This window comes from Rattus norvegicus, chromosome 8 (genome assembly GCF_036323735.1).
Source record: "Rattus norvegicus strain BN/NHsdMcwi chromosome 8, GRCr8, whole genome shotgun sequence".
Taxonomy (NCBI): Eukaryota; Metazoa; Chordata; class Mammalia; order Rodentia; family Muridae; genus Rattus; species Rattus norvegicus.
The window spans coordinates 87,055,399-87,076,630 of NC_086026.1; the positions used below are offsets into that span (position 1 = coordinate 87,055,399).

The 21,232-nt window shown below is 40.2% G+C and overlaps 1 protein-coding gene across 7 annotated transcripts in view; it reads right to left on the reverse strand.

Annotated features, from left to right (window-relative positions):
- The window catches only part of Mlip (muscular LMNA-interacting protein), a 269,627-nt gene that overhangs the window by 239,908 nt on the left and 8,487 nt on the right, over positions 1 to 21,232 (reverse strand). The window contains exon 1 of one of the 7 annotated variants that reach the window (XM_063266132.1): positions 19,399 to 19,915. The exons of the other annotated variants lie outside the window; for them this stretch is intronic. The gene's annotated coding sequence lies outside the window, so the exon portion shown is untranslated. Of the gene's footprint in view, positions 1 to 19,398; positions 19,916 to 21,232 lie in introns of those variants that run through there. 7 annotated transcript variants of the gene reach the window in all.

A 21,232-nucleotide genomic window follows, 5' to 3' on the forward strand; every position in this document is an offset into this window, starting at 1 on the left:
AAGTGATCGAGAAAGTCTACAATAAACGATCATGATCTCACAAACCAAATCTGAATGTCAAAGAGCCATACACTGTTCAGATAATTGAGGGAGAGGTCATAGAGCATGAGGCCATGCAGATACTGACTGTGACTTACAAAGATGGCATTTACAGATAACGTCATCACATGACACTGGTCATGACTTACAACATGGAGGCGGCAAACAATACCATTATATGCCCTGATCATGACTTGCAAGCTTGAAGGTTACAGACAACGCCGTCACAAAGCACTGAGTATGGAGGGTCTCTGCAGGCTTTCCAGCTGGCAAGGGAACAATCCAGGGGAGAGAAAAATGAAACTTGAATTGGCCTGACTGAGGTAACTAGTGCTAGGCCAAACTCCTTGGGATCCAACACCACTTGTTTTATTTACACAATGTGTGTGCACAAGGACTTCTTGCCCTCTGCATCTGAATATGACTCGTGATCATAAATCTTAGAGATGGCTCCACAGGTCAAGAGAAAAGGTGGGTGACATCACAAAATGATGTCACATTGGTTTAAGAAACACGTGGCAAGGTTAACCTAGGTACACAGAGTTCATAGTGAATTTGCTTTCTTTGTTGACTGTATTTTATATGTTCTATAATAAAATGTGTTAAACTATTCAATGAAGAAATGTCCCTCTCTTCAGTATTACCAGTTTCCTTTCCCAAAAGCAATAACTATGCCAAGAGGATAGCCTTCGTCCATCAATGTTTAAGTTGGTGTTAACCACATAGAACTTTAAGTGAAAATAATTTAATGAAATCTTAGGAGAAAGGAGATGTCAGTTTCTACTCTCAGGGAATACAACTCCTGGAGACTAGGCTGGTCAAAGTAAAGGGAGGAAAAAAAAAATTATAGCTTCTCCACTTTATAACCTTGCCTAGAGGGAGCCTGACACTAAAAACAACTGACCTTAAAGAAATGCAGAATTGGAGTCCCTGCCAAGTGTTCTGGTCCTCTTTCCACATCCATGGCAACTCTATTAATAACAAAATAGGTCACGATGATTCATTGGGAAATCAAATTCAGATTTTTGCCACTAGCACATTGCCTGAGAAGTTTAAAAATCTTAAAAAAATTGGTCTCGGTGTATTGTACCACCATGCCTCATGAATTTCTAATGATGAAAATATTATTTGACAATTTGAAGCCAAGTTTAAAATAACCATGTTGAAATATAATAATTTTAAATAAAAACTCTGAAATTTCCTACATGCCAAAGACTGTGCTCACCCCCTTAATGGCATTCCCTGTGACACAACGTCAGCCTCGGTCTGTTCGTCCCTATCAGGGACCGGAAGCAAGGTGACACATCTCAGCATAAGCAAACAAAGGGCATTGTTAAGGTCACTGTTCAAGTTTATTAACTTCCCTGAAGAAGCACCCCCTACAGGTTCCACAGTAGAAGTGCAAGTGAGCAAAGCTTTTAGAATGAACTGGAAGGTTTAATGGAATAATAGGATACCATGGAACAAATTCCTTTCAAGCATAGAAGAATTAGGAAGAGAGCTCCTGTTTGACCTTCATGCAATAATGAGCAAGAGATGTTTTCTTTACAAAAAAAAGAAAAAAGAAAAGGAAAGAAACAAAGAATACCTAGGCATATTCTTACAGTAGTATCCAATGAGCCTAGGCCCCATCAGGAGCAGAACAATCTGATTTACTTATTTTTTATATAAGTTTATATTTTATTTTCTCAAGCATTTTTCAGACATGTCATTATGCAAATAAAACCACATAAAATGCCCTTATACTACTTACCTGATAATGACCATGTGCCATAGTGACATTCAAGATCCCTTTCAAACACACTGTCGGAGGGTTTCTATTCCTGCACAAAACATCATGACCAAGAAGCAAGTAGGGGAGGAAAGGGTTTATTGAGCTTACATTTTCTACAGTGCTGTTCATCGCCAAAGGAAGTCAGGGCTGGAAGAATCTGATTTGTGTGGGAAAGGATACCACACAAACAGTGTTTAGCCCAGCTTCATACAGACCCGGCTCAAGCCCCACCCATGGACAACATCTGCTTGACATTCTGTAGCCATTCACTCTGAAAGAAATGTGATGGCTCTTAAAATTGATTGTGGCTTTTAATTCTTGAGCCAGGAACCAGAGAGCAATGTAATTAACACATTTGTCAAATTAAGGACCAACTATCTGAAATAACCAAGCTGCTTACTGTCTTTGCTATGCAGAGCTGCCTCTGGACTGGTAAGAGGAAGATAACAGGAGTATCTCTTCATTTTTAAGCCTAAAAATTTTCACCTAATGGGATCAGATTATTGACATGTATTTTATAGAACATATAATTTATCTATCGCAAGTATACAACTCAAAGATTGTTAGAACCTTCGGTGAATGACAACAATCACCTTAAGTCAAATTTAGGGCATTTTAAAAAAAATACTCAAAAAGTCACCATTTCTTTGGTGTCTTAAAATAAGCTAGCGGGATGCGCATGTTCCATTAAGCTGAATCACATTCATTCCACAGTCAGCAATTCATTCCAGCCCGCCTTCATGTCACTCAACAGGGATAGAAGGTGGCTATGGCTTGGAGACAAATCTTAATGTGGCAGCACTGAGGGGTAGGAAAGCCTATGAAAGTTAGGATCAGGAAGAATGAGGAGGAAGGACGAGAGAAGGAGAGATGAAGAGAAGAGAAGAGAAGAGAAGAGAAGAGAAGAGAAGAGAAGAGAGGAGAGGAGAGGAGAGGAGAGGAGAGGAGAGGAGAGGAGAGGAGAGGGTAGAGAAGGGGAAAGAGGAGGAAAAGGAGGAGGAAGCAGAGGAAAAGGAGGAAGAAAAGAAGAAATATAACAGGCCTAGTAGAAATGAAGACATTCCAAACACTGTGTCCTTTAGTCTGATTGCCCGATTGTTGAAACAGTGGGCTCTACTGTGGTTTAAATGAGAATGCTACCCTTTCCTGTGGTCTCATCTATTTGAATGCTCAATTCCCAGTTGGTGAAACTATTTGGGAAGGATTGGGAGTTATTGCCTTGTTGAAAATGTGTCTCTAGGTGTGAGGTCTGAGGTTCCAAGTTCATATGCCACTCTGTTCCCGACATGATGGTAGTGGATTCCTAACTCTCCAGAACTGTAGCCCTCAAATAAAACCTTCCTTCTAGACATTGTCTCACCCATGATGCTCTATCACAGCAACCATAAGGTAATTAACACAGACAGAAATTTCCCTCCAGAATTTCATGCTGACAGAAGGAAAAAGTCTCAGGTAGAGGGGAAACTTTTTCTCCTAGAAAGGATTCCTAATGACTTATCAGGTCACCTTGTCGTATCAAATGTTAGTCCAGTCAATAATTGGTCAATGGTGGAAGGGACTATACCTTGACCAGGACTGCATAAATGTGCATATCCCTGGCTCTATGTATAAACTTTAACCTCACTTCAGAATCCCAAAGATGGACTTGGTGAAGTGGGGCGGTCTTTGATCTCTTTGTATATCTCCTCAATGTGGCCACATGGAATTAAAAATAAACAAAATTAATTGGTTTCTTGAAGATGGGTAGCTTATATGGAGTGAGTTCTTGTGAGCATGAGTCACAAACAGGGAAACACTTTTCCCTTTCCACTCTTCTGACTCCTGTCTCACCCTGCTATCTCTCCTTGCACAGTGCTCCCAAAATGAGCCATCTGCTATGTTGTGATATAGCCAAGGGGACCCTCACCAGACACTGACCAAAATGATGAACCAATCTTGGTCATCTTGCCTCTAAGACTATAAGGTAAATAATCTTTTCTTCATAAAATATAAAGCCTTGAATATTCCCTTATAGTCACAAGAAATTCACAACTACAAATGTTCTTGCTTCTTGTTTCACTTCTCTTCAATCCCATTCACTCCTAGAACTGCCTAGAATTATATTTTTTCACTATTCACTCAAGTATTACTCTCTTCCTTTGTGGTCTCTCTCACAGTGTAGCATGATAACCCTTATCATCAGCAGACATCATATTCCCTAACTCTAAAAGTAGGTCCCCACCCCTCTGTGTAGCAGACCCCATTCACTATGTCAATTTTGAGCTTGTTAGTTCCCTTGGCTCAGAAACAAGCAGATCACTGAGTTCAAGGCCAACCTGGTACAGAGCAAGTTCCAGGTACAGAAAAGCATAAGTCCAGGCATGGAGGTACAAGCCTTTAATCCCAGTACCCAGCAGTCAGTTGTGCTTGGTCAGTTGAGTTCAATCAGTGAGGTTGATTCAGTGAGTTGAGTTCTGTCAGCTTAGAGTCAGTGCAGTGAGTGCAGTGCAGTAGAGCAGTGAGTGTAGTGCAGTAGAGTTGAGTTTGTTCATGAGTTCATGCAGTTCTGTGCAGGTCAGCAGAAGCAGTTGATTAGAACAAATCACCAGAGTTATTTGAGGCCAAGCAGAGCAATTCAGTGAGAAGCTGAGAGAAGACAGATTGAATCAGTCAGCTTGGAGAGGCATTTGAGCCAGGACAGCTGAGTTGAACCGGTCAACCAGAGGTCAGAAAGAACAAGAAAGGGTGACCTTATCCAGCAGTAAGCCTGTGTCCAAGACAACAATTACATCAGGCAAATAAAAGTTACTTTTACACATAAGTAATATTTAGAAGGAAAAAAATATATTCCTAATTCATAAATGTGAAACCTAAAAGGAGAGATTGGGTCAATTGCACTTGGTATTAACAGTCATGTGACTGCATAGGCACGTTTTCATTGAGCCATTGTCCACAACTCCTGTGTCCATTATATTCTCACTGTGCTGGAGTTAATCACAGAGCATTGGCTTACAGGTGTTGGGAAAGGATCTTATATAACTTTGCATGCTGTTACTCACTCGTTTGTAACATTTTGATAATAATCTTGCTATTATACTATTAGATTTAGTACTTCTCAGAGTTGTGACTTTGAAAAGTAATAATCTATTCGGTAACCTAAAATCAGTTGCTATGGAGACAAGATGGAAACTCAGCCATCAATCTGAAACTGTATTTATGAAAACAGAAGAACCAGAAGTAGATGAGCGGGGATGGTAACGATGGCAAACAGGAAATTCTGTGTCCTTTTGTAGTTGTTCCACTAAAAAGCTCATTAAAAACAAAACAGCAACAACCATTCTCCCATCCCCCCACCAAGAAACCTAAGCAATGGAAGAAGCTCAAACCAGAAGACACTTACTACACATAGGAAGAGTACTCTCGGGTTTCCATTCACAGAAAAGTCGTGAATGAAAGAGGCAAAGCTATAAGAAAGGAGGTAAATCTGTCATTTCGCTATTGGGGAAGCAATTTAGCCACAAAATCAGATTCCAGCTATGTTAATCACTTTCCTCGTACCTGAAAAGCAACATGAGAAAGAGTGAGTTTCTTTTGGTTTGTAGTGTTTTTATAAAGTTAAACATACTTATATGACCCAGGAATTCCTTCTCTAGTCATTCACTCTACAGAATGAAAAGTTACATTCACATGTTCACACAAAACCTGTACAGTGGTATTTGTGCTCTCTTCGTAGCCATAAGACTGGAAACAACCTAGGTGCTCTTCAGAAGACTAAGTTAAATAAATGGTGGAATGGAGCCCAGCTCAACACTAATGGAGCACAATACTGTCCTGCCCAGTCAGCTGATGACAGGCTGAGCAGAGACCTTTAAGGCAAGTTCCAAGTGAAAGAAGCTATCTTCAGAAAGTCAATAACCTACAGACCTGTGTGCTGAATGCTTAGAATAAAAATACTCAGAGTGGGACATGAGAACTGGCCTATCACAAGGACTTTCACATAATCAGCAGATTAACCTATGGGTGCACTGATAGCTAAGTGTGATATTAGGAAGTGAGGAGGAGTTGGAAAATGTAGGTCTTTGGGGATATGTCTGTGAAAAGTATATCTTGTCGCCTCTCTCTCTCTCTCTCTCTCTCTCTCTCTCTCTCTCTCTCTCTCTCTCTCTCCTTCTCTGTGTGATGTGTGATGTGTGTGTGTGTGTCAGAGACAGAGACAGAGACAGAGACAGAGACAGAGACAGAGACAGAGAGCTGCTCATCGGCCATTTGGCCCTATTACCATGATATTCTGCCTTGCCACAGGGCAAAGAAGTAGAATCTGCCATGCTTGGACTGAGATCTCCTTTGTGCCGAGCTTCAGGCACACTGTCACAAGACACAAAGCTGACAGCACATCTATGATAAGACTCTACTGATACAACATTCTCAAAAAGAGATAATATTAGCTTTCGAGAACAAGTGTATACTAGAAGTCCGGAGGTGAGGGACACATAACTAAAAGGGACAGAATTGTGCTGCTGTGTCTGATCATCTTTACTCATTGCAGTTTTATTCTAATGAACTTAAAAATAACAAGAGACGTTGGGTGATTTAAAAACACAATTAAACTGCAGCACTCTTAATTTTCATATTTTCCTTTTTCTCATCAGAAAACAAACGACCTGCAAATTCATTTGAGATGAGTAGCGACTCCGTCACTTGAAACCAAATTCAAAGTTCAGCCTTATGCCAGAGACAATTTTCTGGTCTGGTTTTTATTCACCAGCTTTCCTTTCCTTCAGTCTTCAGACCTGAACAGTGTAATTGCTCGTGTTTGCAGCATGTCAGGGAGCTCGGTGTCTTTCATTTTGAAAGGCAGGTGAGCTCCCACTTTGAGACTGGCGTTGGGCATTAATGCACGCCAACAGCATTCAACCATTTTAAATCCAACACATTTATTCCTCTAGAGTGGTTTTACTTGTGTTTGTTTGTTTTTAAATGGCAGCTCCCAGCATGACTTTCAGAGGAGAATGATTTAAAGTTCATAAAATGTCATCATACAGTTCCACATTCTCTAACAAATTGCTCAGGAAATGAAGATGAAAATCAGACTTAAGCCATTTAAAACATTTTACATAATCTGATCAAAAATCACCAATGATTGTTGATACCGCTATACTCACATTTTTTAATGAGTGAAATCTATGTTGTTCAAAGAGCTAAAGGCTGTCAATCTTGACAAAATAAGTTGCATTAATTAGATATATTATGGTTATTATATGTTTTATAATTCTACCAGAAAAACAAAACAAAACAAAAAAAAATCTCCCAATGGCAAACTCAATCTCTCTGAACACATGGGACAGGAGTGTAGTCTCTGGGTGGATGAGATGTTCAAAATCTTCGTTAGCTTTGAATCAAACTTTCTTATATAAAAAATAAATGAGGGCTATTTATAAATTATACAAGAATGAAATAAGGGAAGTTTTGTATATGACAAAAATATTTGCTGAATAAGAAATTTCAGGTTTTAAAGGAAGCAAAACAAGATAATATATCATTTAGGTGACAGTTTGGTAAGAACACAAAGTTCCATGGACCTTTTAAGGATATTTGAAAGTTAAGATAAGAAGGTCAGGCAAAGTGGTCTTGGGGCTTCTCAATTATAGACAGCTCAGTTTATATCTTAGAAAACTCTTCTTTCGTAAATATAAAGAAAACAAAATAGAAACACAAGGACAACCATGATCTCAGGGGGAAAAACAATCCTTTAAATATTGAATTAACATAAACATTTCAGTGAAATAAATTATATTTTTCTTATCTTTGTTTTTCCAAAGGAATCAAATATAGTCTCACCCTGACACATGTAAACCCAGAAACCATGTTTCTTTCACCATTCAGTTGTCTGTCAAACAGTAGACAAATGAGATGCTTCTAAATCTGCTTTCTTGTTTTAAAAATATGTCCTCCCTCTGAGGCGTTTCAGACTTTTGAACACACTTCCCAAAACCTCCAATAAGAAATTCACACTTCCTCTCGGACTGGAGTCCCACAAGGTTGCCAATGTCTACAGCTGGGCTGAAGAAGAGTGACCAGAGTCTGGTGTGTCCTTTCATGTGCAGATACACATATTTGGACTCCTACCACATACAGGAAACAGAGCTGAGCCTTGGCAAGACTGGTGAGACCTGGAGAGTGGGATAATGCTTATACATACAAGAACGTTCTAGATTCTGTATGTGTTCATCTATGTGGTTTCACTATTTAATCTCTCATTAAAGCACAAATCTGTTGTCACTGGACAACAACACTGTATATAGGAACAACACTGAATTTCATGTTCAGTCACTAGATATCTTCCCCACTTGATGGCAAAGAGATTCAGTCTGGAACCCTAAATCCAGATAATATTTTACCTTTGTCACATGACTATTCTGACCATTATCCAACAATCCTCACCTATGAGAACCAAGAGTCTTTGTTTCCAGAATATTCCCATGGCATGTTGCAACCTTTACCAGTGAACTTTGTCACCATTAAATCTGACTTAAAACAAATGTACACATCTGACGATTTGCTACCACCTCTTGATGACTCAGAGACTGATCTGCTTTGTAAAAAAAATAATAATTTTTTCATCTCTGTATACAAAGAACTAAGCCAGCACAGATATTTGGGAAAGTAACTGGAACTTCTTTAAGTGAACAAATTATTTTTTTCACTTTAAAAAAACTTCACTCAATATTTATTCCATACTATCCTTTCTATAAAATTAGTAATTCCAAAACATACTCTCTTGTAATGTGTGTAATATGTCTTCTATAAATAATAGTATTGTTTCTTGTAAGTTGCATTTATACACTGCATATTGATCATATCCACCCACTACTACCCACCTGCGCGTGTAGGCAGCACTGACTCAATCATTATTAATGACAATAAAAAACAAGATGTGATGTTGGGTGGGAGATTGAGTGGGGTGCTTTTAAATACATTATAATGATTAATACTGGTACAAGAAGTGTTATTCTGGGTATAAAAACAACTTGAGAAACAAGTTTGACTTACCCTCTTCCTTAAATGAATCATGAAATTGCATGATGTCACCAAAGTTAAAACTTTCAAGAGCACACACTTCTCAGAGTTACGGTGCTACATAGGTTTAATGTGGGAGAAACTTCAATTTATCTATTCAACAGTTTCCTTTTATTGATGAGGAAATTGAGAGTTAGTGCACTAAGCAAGTTTCCTCAGCCATGTTGGCTGATGCCCAGGCCTTCTTTCTTCACACGATAGTTCCTTGAATAACTCAGTGAACCACAACAATGAAAGGATTTGATGAACATTTAAAGTTCCCTAGTAACTTTGTGATACAAAGAAAACAATAATTGCATTTATAATTTTGAAAAAAATATTTTGTACCTTTGAATAAACCAACCCAATGTTCTGTCCACTGAGAAGATGGTAGGCCCACAGCTACTTAGCCTCATCCCTCATCTTCCTTTCTCTCCGTTCTCATTACCAGGCAAATTCAACCAATATTTGAGGAAATTTGAGCTGGTTGTCCTTTTCCCTTTATGGTCAAGAACACTAGCTATGTCACTGTCCAGGTAGCTGTGAAGTAATGACATTAAGACCATTTCTCTCCTCACCATAAAATATAACATAATGTTATGGATTAATAGTTAACTATTTTAAACATCGTATGTTGAAACCTTACCATGAATTCTAATGTCATCGAGAGATAAAACTAAAAATGAAAGACATCAAGTATAAGGATGTCTACTCCCTCTATTCAGTACAGTGCTTGAGTCTTAACTAGATCAATAAGACAAGAAAGGGGAATAAAGTTATACAAATAGAAAAAGATGATGTAAAATATCACTTCATCCAAGTGATATGACCCTATACAAAAGAGACGTTCGAGGTGCTGCAAAAAAAATTCCTAGGACTGATAAACACTTAGCAAAGTGTCAAGATTCACAATGATACAAAAATCAACATATAAAAAAATCAATAGTTTTCCTTATAATGGTGGCAAGCAGGTCAAGAAGGAAACTAGTGAAACAAGGCCACTCACGATAAACAAAAATTCAATACTTGGGAGTAAGGCTCATCAAAGAAATGAAAGACATCTTTAAAAACATCTTTAAAACACTGAAGAAATGATTTGAGGAAAATATGGGAAGATAGAACAAATCTCTCATTTTCAAGAGCTGAAAACTCAAAGTCATGAAGACAGCCATCCCAAACAGAAGCAATCTTCAAATTCAATGCAATCCTAAGCAAAGTTCCAGTTCCTAATAGGCATGAAAAGCTTAAAACTTTATTTGGAAACATAAAATCCCAAGGACAGTCAAAACAATCTTGAGCAAAAAGAATACTGTGAGCAGAATAAGCCTACCTGATATTAAAGTATACTATGATATTAAGGTTATGCTATAGTAATAACAACAGCATAACAGTAGCATTAAACCAGAAACACAGCGGAATGGAATAAAAGAGAGAACCCAAATGTAAGTCGATGCAACTATAGCTACCTTATTTTTTATTCATTCTTCTCTCATACAATGAATGCATCCCAACCACAACCTCCCCTCCCTCCACACCTTCGAGCCCCACACCTCCAAGCACATCCCCTCAACCCCAGATCCACAGCTTCTCCATTTCTCTCCAGAAAACACAGACCTTCTAGGAATATCAAACAAAGATGATGTAACAAGATGCAATAAGTCTAGGCATAAACCTTCCTATCAAGGCTGGAGGAGGCAAGACAACTGGGAGGATACAAATTGGAAAGAAGTCAAAAGATCGCTGTTTGTAGGCATATGGTAGAGTACACATACAATTCCAACTATTCTACCAGGGAACTCCTACAGCTGATAAACACCTTCAGTGAAGTGGCTGGGTACAGATACTCAAAGTAGCAGTAGCCCTCCTGTATACAAACGTCAAATGGACTGAGATAGAAATCAGGGGAACAACACCTTCAAAATGGTCACCTACAACATAAAATATCTTAGGGTAACCCTAACCAAGCATGTGAAAGACTTGTATGACAAGAACTTCAAGTCTTTGAAAGAAAGCAGTTGAAGAAAACATCAGAAGATGTAATGATTATCCGTGCTCATGGATTGATATAATTAACAAAGTAAAAATGGCTATCCTACCAGAACCAATCTACAGATTCGACACAATCCCTAACAAAAATCCCAGTACAATTCTTTACAGATGTTGAAAGGACAATACTCAAATTCATATGAAAAAATCCAGGATAGCTTTAAAAAAAAATCCCGATCAATAAAAGAAATTCTGGAGGTATCACCATTACTGATTTCAAGCTCTACTACACAACCTGATTTTTAACAAAGATACCAAGACACGTACATACTGGAGAAAAGACAAATTCAATAAATGATACTTGGAAAACTGGATTTTGTCATGTTGAATGATACTAAACTTTTCTTCTTTAAGACTTATTTTTAATTATATGGATGGGGACAGTGTAATAGGGGCACAACTGGGTCTGGAGTTAAAAACAATTGTGAGTCTTGAGATGAAGCCTGGGAAATGAAATCAGGTCCTTGCCTGAACTGAACATGCTCTAATCATTACATCTCTCCAGCCCTAAACCGGATCTTTATTTCTCACTCTGTATGAATTCAATTCCAAATGGGTCGAGGACCCTACCACCCCAAAACTACTAGAGGAGAAAAGAAGGCAGTATCTTTTAACACGTAGGCACCAGCAAGGATTTTCTAAATGAGACTCTGGTAGCACATGGAATAGGATGGCAAATGGGACCTCACAAAACAAAAAGCTTCTGCACATAAAGAAAAAGCTCTCTCGTGAGAGACGGTCCAAAGAATGGTAGACAATCTTTGCCAGCTACACATCTGTGACTCTAGAATGTCCAAAGAGCTCAGGAAGCTAAGCATCAAAGGAACAAAGCCCTAAATTTAAAAATGGGGTATAGAACTGAACAGACGGTTCTCAAAAGAGATACAAATGGCTAGGAAACACTTTTAAAAGTGTTCATAATCCGTAGTTATCGTGGAAATACATATTAAAGCTACTTTAAGATTCCATCTCTCACCAGTCATGACGTACGTCGTGAAGGTTATAGTTGATAACAAATGTTGGCTTAGATGAGCATAAAGAGGAAACTTTGTACCTGTTGTTGGGAGTGTAAAATGAAAGACACTTTGAAAATTAATATGAATATTTTGTTTTTAAGGAGAAAAAGGGAAGGAAGGAGGGAGGGAAGGAAGAAGAGAAGGGAAGGAAAGAAGGATGAGTATTATCAAGAAATAGAGGTACCATATGACCCAGCTATATCACACGTAAGGATGTACCCAAAAGATTACATATCTTACTAAAGAGAAACATGCAGATCGATGTTCACTGTAGCTCCACTCACAACAGTTAAGAAATGGAGTCAGCCTAACTATCCATCAAGAGACGAATGGATAACAAAAACATGGTGCCTATACACAATGGAAATTTATTCAACCATAAAGATGAAATAATTAAATATTCAGGAAATGATTAGGAGTGGGAAAATACATGCTTAGTGAGATAAGGCTAAATAACCCTTGGCTTAACAGGGAGACTCTATATTAATGTTCTCACTCATATGTAGATCATAGCTTTGAATTTATAGATTTGTTGATCTCAACTGTAGTATCTATAGAGACTTAGAAGACAGAAGGAGACTTGTGGGTGGAGACAGAGGCCTTAAGGAAGGTGGGGATGGTAGAACATGTGCTATAAAATAGAAGGGGATGCTGGGGATGGACAAGTTTAAATAGAGATAGATAGAGGAAAGGAGGATATGGGTACAAGAAGGATTCACCAAAACTAGTGATGTATAAAGAATTCCCATGAAAACCAACTCGTTTTTAAGCCAAGTTTTAAAAAAAGCAGAATTTTTAAAAGAAAAAGACATTGGGGAAGTAGGATAGATAGTGGCTAGTTAGCAGCACTTGCTACTCTAGCAGAGAGCTAGAAATGGATCCACTAATGTCAGGTGGCTCCCAACTGTCTGTAACCCCAACTCCAGGGGATCCAATGCCTTCTTCTGGCCTCTGTAGGGACCCACACTCATTTGTACATACACACACACACACAGAAACACAATACACACAGTTAAAAATAAAATAATTTTAAAATGCTTCTTTGAAGATAAGTGTCCTGCATGGGTGAGCAATGCTTATCCCAGAGGCCAGGGGTTATCAAGGGAAACTCACAGTGTTAGTTCTGGGACACCTCCCTAGGTCCTGTTGACCAAGAAGGCCACAGTGGCCTCCAAAACTGTAGAGGTCATAGCCATTGCCATTGATTGCTTTCAAAACAGGATGGTAAGATCCTATTGCTGAAAATACCACACACCTTGGTTGAAGAATACAAAGAAACCTAGCTGAAACTGGCCAAAAGTTATTATTGAGGAAATAAGGGGAGAGGAGCAGTAAACAGTACCCTTCCTCACCTTTCAACCTTGTGTGGTACAATGCCAGCTACAAAGCAAGAGGTACTAAATAATACAATAGTGGTATTGTATATAGTGGTATGAATAGTGGTGACTATTCATGGGGTAATAAATTGCTCTCTGATTGAACTTGAACCCTCATCCATTTGAAGGGAGTTCGTGCCTGGGTTCAAAGTCCTAGGCTAGAGAAGTCATAGATATGAGTTGGGGGGAGAGGGGGGCTACTATTTTTGTTTTGATGAACATTTGTCAAAAAGCTTCTTAAATATTTATGTTTATACCCATGGGCTAGTACTGTCCTTGGCCTTAATTTTTAAAATGTCCCTTTTCAGGAAGCAGTAATTAACAATTAACATTTAGATTTGTGGCTGGCCATGGTGCTGAAAGTAAATGGCTGTTGCATGCTCAGCATTGATGAGGACACTCACATCACTGGGTACGAACTTCAAGGAACACTGCAAAGACTGTAAACAGAAAGAACGTGATAGCTAGATGCATAGCAAGGCAATGAAATGTTGTCTTGTGGGTATTCCATGGCCATGGTGGTTATGAACTCAAAACTACACATGCACGCATAGGTACTAGACAAGAATGAGCCTGCAAACTTTCAGTCATGGATGAAGAGTGGGGCTCATGGGTCTTCCCACACAGAGAGGAGCAAAGGGCAGTCAAGGGCTGATGGAGAAGAAGTCATTGTCTTGAATGTTGTATCCACTGGTGAGTTACTCATGCTCCAGCAGAGAATTCCACATTCATGCCCACAAGAGTAGCACTGGCTAAACCCATTGGGCCACAAAGCAAAAAACAATGGGATGGAGAGTAGGAGGGAGGAAGGAGAATGTTGGAGAGAGACTGTGAGGGGCATAAGAGAGGAAGGAGGGCTGAGTATTATGTGTACATGAAGCTGTCAAAAAAACAAACTAAAAAATTAAGTGCTGTAATAAAAACATCTCCATAGACAATTTTACACAGTAAGAGAAAGTTTCATGATCTCTGTACTTCATCATTCCTCTCTGATGGGTGTATTGGCAAACACATGGGAATTGCTGTGTCTCTTGTGTCATACTCTGGATCGCTTTCACATAACTCTCTGGTGCTGTGACTGCTAGTGCCAATAGCCTGTGATGCTGCCAATGCCACAGTTGCTGCCATCAATCCACACAAGGGTGTCCAGCGCTCTCCCATGCCACAGCATCAAGCATACTTGTATTCTGGTTCTTCACATCCTATGGAGATTCTATGAAAGACAACTCAGTGTGTACTCATAGCCATGACTGGAGAGGCTGAGCTGGAGAGCAATCAGAATGAGAAGCCAACTCTCATATTTGTGGATCACTGCTTTTCGTGAACAAAACCCTAAGTATCCCATCTTTCTCTTCCCTCAGGGTATGTCTCTTCCTGAGACTCCTCAACATCCTTTGAAAACAGTCCTGGAAATGTGCCAAATAGCCAGCTTTTCATATGTGTCTGAGGTTTAAGAGTATGTCATGTCTACACAGCTCAAAGTTTTAAGAGTACCAGTCCACATTGACTTGGATAATAAAGTACCAAGTACACAAGGTCCCTAACCTTAAGGAGATTTGCATTCTCCAGGTGGCTGGCCTTACACAGGCAGAAGCATAAATGCCCTCAAGGCCTCTATAGACCTGCTGCCAGATGAATTCCACACCATGTCTCAGATGACCTTGAAATCCTTCCAATACACTCTCATCAATCAGCACAGCCATCAAAATATGAGCTTATTACCAAAATAATTATCCTCAGCTATTTGAAATTTCAGCAAAATTGAAAAATAAAAATTATCTCACAGAATTATCCTAATGTAAACACTTAAGATTGCAGTGTTGGGACTATAGGAGGCAGAGGGACTGATATCATCAGGAGAACATGGCCCGCAGAGTCAACTAAGCAGGGCTTACAGGGGCTCACAGAGACTGAAGCAACAATCATGGAGTCTGCATGGATCTGTGCCGTGTCCTCTGCATATATGTTGTGCTTGTTTAACTCGGGGTATCTGTGGGACTCCTAACAGTGGGGGGTGGAGTCTGTCCTTGACTCCTGCCTGTTCTTCCGACCCTTTTCCTCCTACTGGGTTGCCACATCCTGCCTTGATATGAGGGCTTGTTCTATTGCATGTAGTTGGGCTGTGTTTGGTTGACATCCTTGGGAATCCTGCTCTTTTCTGAAGAGACGCAGAGGAACCGGAGGTCTGGGGGAGAGAGCATTTGTGGGGGAACTGGAAGGAATGTAGAGAATGGAAATTGCAGTTGGGATGTATTGTATCAGAGAATAAATAAAAAGAGAAAGAATGATTTGTACAGTTTGGCAAATGGGGATATCCTGGGCAAATACCTAATGTCTGTGACACGGGTGATCTATGATGCTTCTACTTTGGAGAAAAGCTGTATTCTCCAGCAAAATAATAAAAACATAGTCTGGTACACCCATGCTCCCGAATCCCCTTAGGCATTGCTGTCATAGATTAGCAACTTTCTACCACGTTTATTATTTTTATGAACAATATTGCAAAGCATTGTTGCAGTTAAGTACATGTATATTTCTTTGCTTCTAAGAATGTTCTAGGGTAAAACTTCCTGCCTGAAAGCATATTGTTGAATGGTTGGGTCTCTGTACCTATTACACTTCAGGAAAGCTACGGAGGGGAAATCTTACCTGTGTTCTTCGTTAGACTATATATTTCATAGGAAAACTCTTTTAAAATAAGACTACGAGAAATGTTCATTTCCTGGGAAAACATCGTGTAAAAGGAAGAGAAGTGGTAGATGAAGAGGGAAAAATGAAGACACTGTGAGTAAATAGGATCTGGGCTTGAACCTCTTTGAGAGCTGGTGGGGGAGGGTAACTCGGTGTGGCTTTGATCCTCAGCGCTGTAGAAAATGGCTTGAATCAAGCAGTGTTGCTCACTGTGTGTTTGAGATCTTTCAAACGTTCTGTGCACTCACATCTGCTCTAGGATGCTTTCTATCTCTCCCCCCTCCTCCTCATCCCTTCCTATAAAACCTCATAGTGAGGTGGGCACTACCATGTGCACATCACAGCCACACAAGTCAGTTTGCAAACCTCTAAAATGGATCATTTCAGTTACACCACCCACATTGTTTCTTGCTTTTATTGGTTTTTTGAGACTTCGGTGCAACACACTTTGGTCCTACCCATCCCTTCCCCTCCCATCCAACTTGTATCCTTTTTTGTTTCTCCCTTCATGCATCAACTATAGTTCATACTGCTCTTATACTCTTGGACATGTGGTCTTCACTGGAGAGTGGTCTACCTACCAGAGGTTACACCCTTTGAGAAAAGTGACTGTCATTCTCCTAGGAACTAGTAGCTGTCAGTAGCTCCCCATGTATAAATCCCAATTCGGAAATAAAAGCATCATTTTAAAAACTATCATATCACCATTGAAAAGCACAGATCCCATAATAAAGGCCCCTAAAGAAGAGGCAAAGAACATACCAAGCAATTAGAGAATGGTTATAGCCACGGCCAACAACTCAAAGAGATGAGAGATGGTGAAATGGAGGAGTCAATCCAAGACATGAAAATAGAGTGCGAGCTTCTGAGATCTATGGCTTCTGGCATGCCACATGACATAGCTCACAGAATGGTTTCACATGGTGCTGAGAATGCCTTAGTCCATGTGTGTTGCATGACTAAGAAGCTAAACATACGTCATCGGAGTTTGCCTTCTCACCGTCCTGCAGTTTGAAGTTCAAGATCAAGGCACTAAACGTGTTGCGTCTGGAGATGGCTTGGTTTATTTATTAGTAGAGATGGAAACTTCCATATGTCCTCGCATAGAGAAATGAATAAATGGAAAAAAGTAAAAAAGGACAGTTGCTCTATCCTGTCTCATTTCCCTCAAAGTCTTTAACAAGATCCTGACTTCACTCATCAGATCTCCAACCGCACAGCTTAATTAGACTCGCACCTCCACACAGTTTAGACCTTCTCACCTGAAGACCCCAGTCCTCAGTAGAACCACATCGAGTAGTTTCAACATATGAATTGAGGAGGCACATTGTGACCATAGCATTTCCTGATAGAGAATATGAATATCCTATGACAACCCAGCCATAGGGACAGTCAAGTGGATGTTGTATTCAAAGCCGGCCTGCGATACACAAGGTCCTTGCCAGCCTGAGCTACACATCACTACTCTATCTCAAGAAACAAACAAAAGCCTACAATTAGAAATTTTAAATGCCATTTTACACTCATCAGCCATTGATTGCAAAGAATCTTCGACATGAATAAAACATTGAGAGAACCCTTAACAAAAATAAATCAGAGCAGTAGGCAGATGGATTTGAGGTTAAGAACATGTGCTATTCTTGCAAAGGACCAGAGTTTGGTTCCCAGTGACTGTACCAGGACTCAAACTGCCTGTCTCTCTAGCTCCCTCTCCTGGCCTCTGCAGGCACGTGCACTCATGTATATTCTATACAGAGAGAGAGAGAGAGAGAGAGAGAGAGAGAGAGAGAGAGAGAGAGAGAGAGAGAGAGAGAGAGAGAAGACAGACACAGAGAGACACAGAGACAGAGAGAGAGAGAAAGAGAGAGAGAGAGAGGAGACAGACAGACACAGAGAGACAGAGAGACAGACAGAGAGAGAGAGAGAGAGAGAGAGGAGACAGACAGACACAGAGAGACACAGAGACAGAGAGAGAGAAAGAGAGAGAGAGAGAGAGAGGAGACAGACAGACAGACACAGAGAGACACAGAGAGAGAGAGAGAGAGAGAGAGAGAGAGAGAGAGAGAGAGGATTTTTTAGAAAAATATTTTAATAAATCAAGGAGCTTCTGGTTGAAGATGTCTGATGAAGCATGTATCTCTTGGCCACTCAAAAGAAGTTTTAAAGTTAAACTCACAACCAAAATACCCAGCAGGAGAGGAAAGTCAGTAAGAAAAACCATGCTGTAATTTTCTGGGGAAAAGAAAGTGGAAGTGATCTGGGGTGAAGCTGAGCTGAAGCAAGAGACCCTAATGAGGACTTTCTAAGTCCTGAGGGTGCCCCAGTCAGGGAGAGAAATCCCACAGAGTCTCCATGATGCTGCTTAACTTACAAGAGGATTCTGTGGAAGTCTTGGGGGTCACCTCATTCTGCGTCTCAGACACAGTAGTAGAAGTAGCTAGGCGGCCGTCCCTGTGGATGAATGAGTTCATTTAGACTGAGGAATGATTGCATGCACCTGGATGGATGGATGGATGGATGGATGGATGGATGGATGGATGGATGGATGGACGGACAGATGGACAGACGGATGGATGGAATGGATGTACCTATAGGCAAGCAGAGCAGACAGCCTGACAAAATCTGCAGGAATTCCCAGCTGAGAAGCTGAGCTCAACTGCAAAAACAGTCAGGACTGGCAAAGATTTTTATTTCACTTCCCACAGGCAGAGCCCACAGAACCCCACTCTCTGCAATAAGCTTGTTAATTCATGCTGACATTTTCTGCCTTCAGCCTCACACTATGACATGCTATCCCTGGAGAAATTACAACAGGCTTGAAAAAGCAATCCTACTGGCCCTTTGATCTTCTAAGATGAAGGTTATCAAGTCTGTGCTTAAAATCACGGGGCGATCCCTGGACCACTGTATCCTGATATTTACAAAGGCGCGGGGCCTATTTTATAGAACCAGGTGGAGAGGTGGGAGGATGTTGTTGCCCAGAGGCCACCCATGCAAGGAAAGGCTCACTTAACTCAGAAAACCCACGAAAGGACCCTAGGGAAATATTTAGGCAGAAAGCACTTGCAACAGGCCAGCAATTAAACCACAGCCATCCTCCAAAAATTATCTGAAAAATCATCTCCTTGTTTTCATGAAGGTCGTGTAGCAATGTATTTCCATCGCAAAGATAGTCTATTCCTCATCCCTATCCCCTGTGGGGAATCGTGCGTGGGGCGACTGAACTTACACATAATTGTAATTCCCATGAAGACGACTTGAACCCCCCACCCCCTCCCCCCGCAAGCCGCCTCATACAGTGTGCTCTAAATGTCACTTTGAAAGCTGAGTTACAGCCTGCAATCCATCTGCCTCGCTTCTGTATTTGCCATCACACACAGCTACATCAAAAGAGCCATTCAAACGCGTCTCCCGGACTTACATTATCAGCAGACACTGCTTTAATTAGCAGTGGTTCTCAAAAGGCTGGATGGCTTCGAGAACTGGATTTGAACCAGAAAGCAGAAATCTGGATCCTTATCAGTTTCACTTCTTAACTCCCCCTGGGTTCTAACCGTCTCCAGCCCTTGCTTTTGTTAACAAGAAAAAAGAAACGCGAACACTGGCTAGGATTTTGCCACTCTTGTGCTTCTACGTGGTTTTTTTTTCCCCTCAACCTGCTGTGATGCAGAGGGGCTAAAATTAAAGCAGGGAGCGAACGGAGTATCTGTGTCAGGTACTTTGCACGTGGGGGCGGGGGGTGTAAAAAATACAAAACAGAAGGAGTCACGGCTGAAGAAGCCATTTTGGAAATGACGTTTAAAACAAGTTTCTTGTGTGTAGTAAGTTTTCGTTGCTGATAAAAAACCCAATATTATGAGAAAATTCTATTTTATTTTGATCTTTCTGTACAAATACTGAGACCTTTAAATTTTCCTCTCATTATTATTCCACAATGTTCTCCCATGATCAAATTCCTGAATCTATTAAGAAAAAGAAAAAAATTGCAAAAATATGCAATTCAATGCATGAGTACTGACTGAACTGCGAATTTTATATTTTAAAAAGTATTTATTTAATAGCAATGACTTCTACCAACATATTCTGCATATAAAAAAATAAACTTTCTCAAGATCGCTTCTATTTGCAAAGGATTTACTGACTCTGTAGCAAGGGGACATTTTTCAAACACTTATAGAATGCTACACAGTACAACCTCCCTTGAAAAACCAATCTAACCTCTCACTCTGTAGATAAGGAAAGCAGAGGTTAAGTGATTTGTCAAAGGTCACTTAAACACAACTTTTTTCTAATGCTGGACTCCTTGAGAAGGATCCAAGAAGCTACCCACCATGTCAGCGGCACTTGGAAGTCCTCGTCTGCACCCAGGCACTTAATGTGGATTTTTAATAGACAGGTGAAGATGGGATCAAAACACCCAGTTCATCCTTTTTACAGTCTCACCATCCTTTACAGGTGCATAGTAGGACTTCAGATCCCACTCCCTTCACAGGATATTACAGCCTCTCTTCTTTACTTAGTGGCCATGAATTCTTCAAGTTTTTTTATTATTTACTTGTTACTGTCCCTAAGAGAGAAGGGACTAGAATTATGTCAGGGTGGGGTTGTTGGTATGAAAGAGAAACACGGAGAAAGTAACTCTTGCTCTCTCTCACAGTGCACGAAGCTCTTCACCTGAAATAAGGCCAGAATTCCCTTAACTGCTCATGGAGATGTGCAAAGTCTCCTTTCTTCAGACAACATTATCTTAGTCAAGGAACTCTCCCATTCCCGGTGCAGAAGGAACGATCCTACTGTTTCTTTAGTGGGTTCTCGGAGAGTTTTTTGATTCCCTGAGAAATAAAAATAAATCACTTAACAATAAATAAGTTAGCAATGTCATTCCTTAAGATTCAGAAGTGGCGCTGAGTCCAGAAACTCAGAGCAGCCTGACCTGAAGTCCCTTTGGGTGGATGCTAGCTGAGGGACAATTACTGAGGGACTTCCTGTAGCACCTGCCTATCTGTGTTTTTAAAAATAATTGTTTCCAAAGAGTATTTTGGATATTAGTACTTATTGTAGAGTGCTGGTTAAAAGAACCCAATAAATGAATGACAATGATAATTGAGTTGTCCTGGATGTGCCAAGTAGGAGGGTTAAATGCAAAGTAGGCAACTCAAATGTGTTACAAGGAGCAACCCCGTTGTTAAACCACACTAGAATACCCAACATTGCCCATGAGACGCACACACACACACACACACACACACACACAC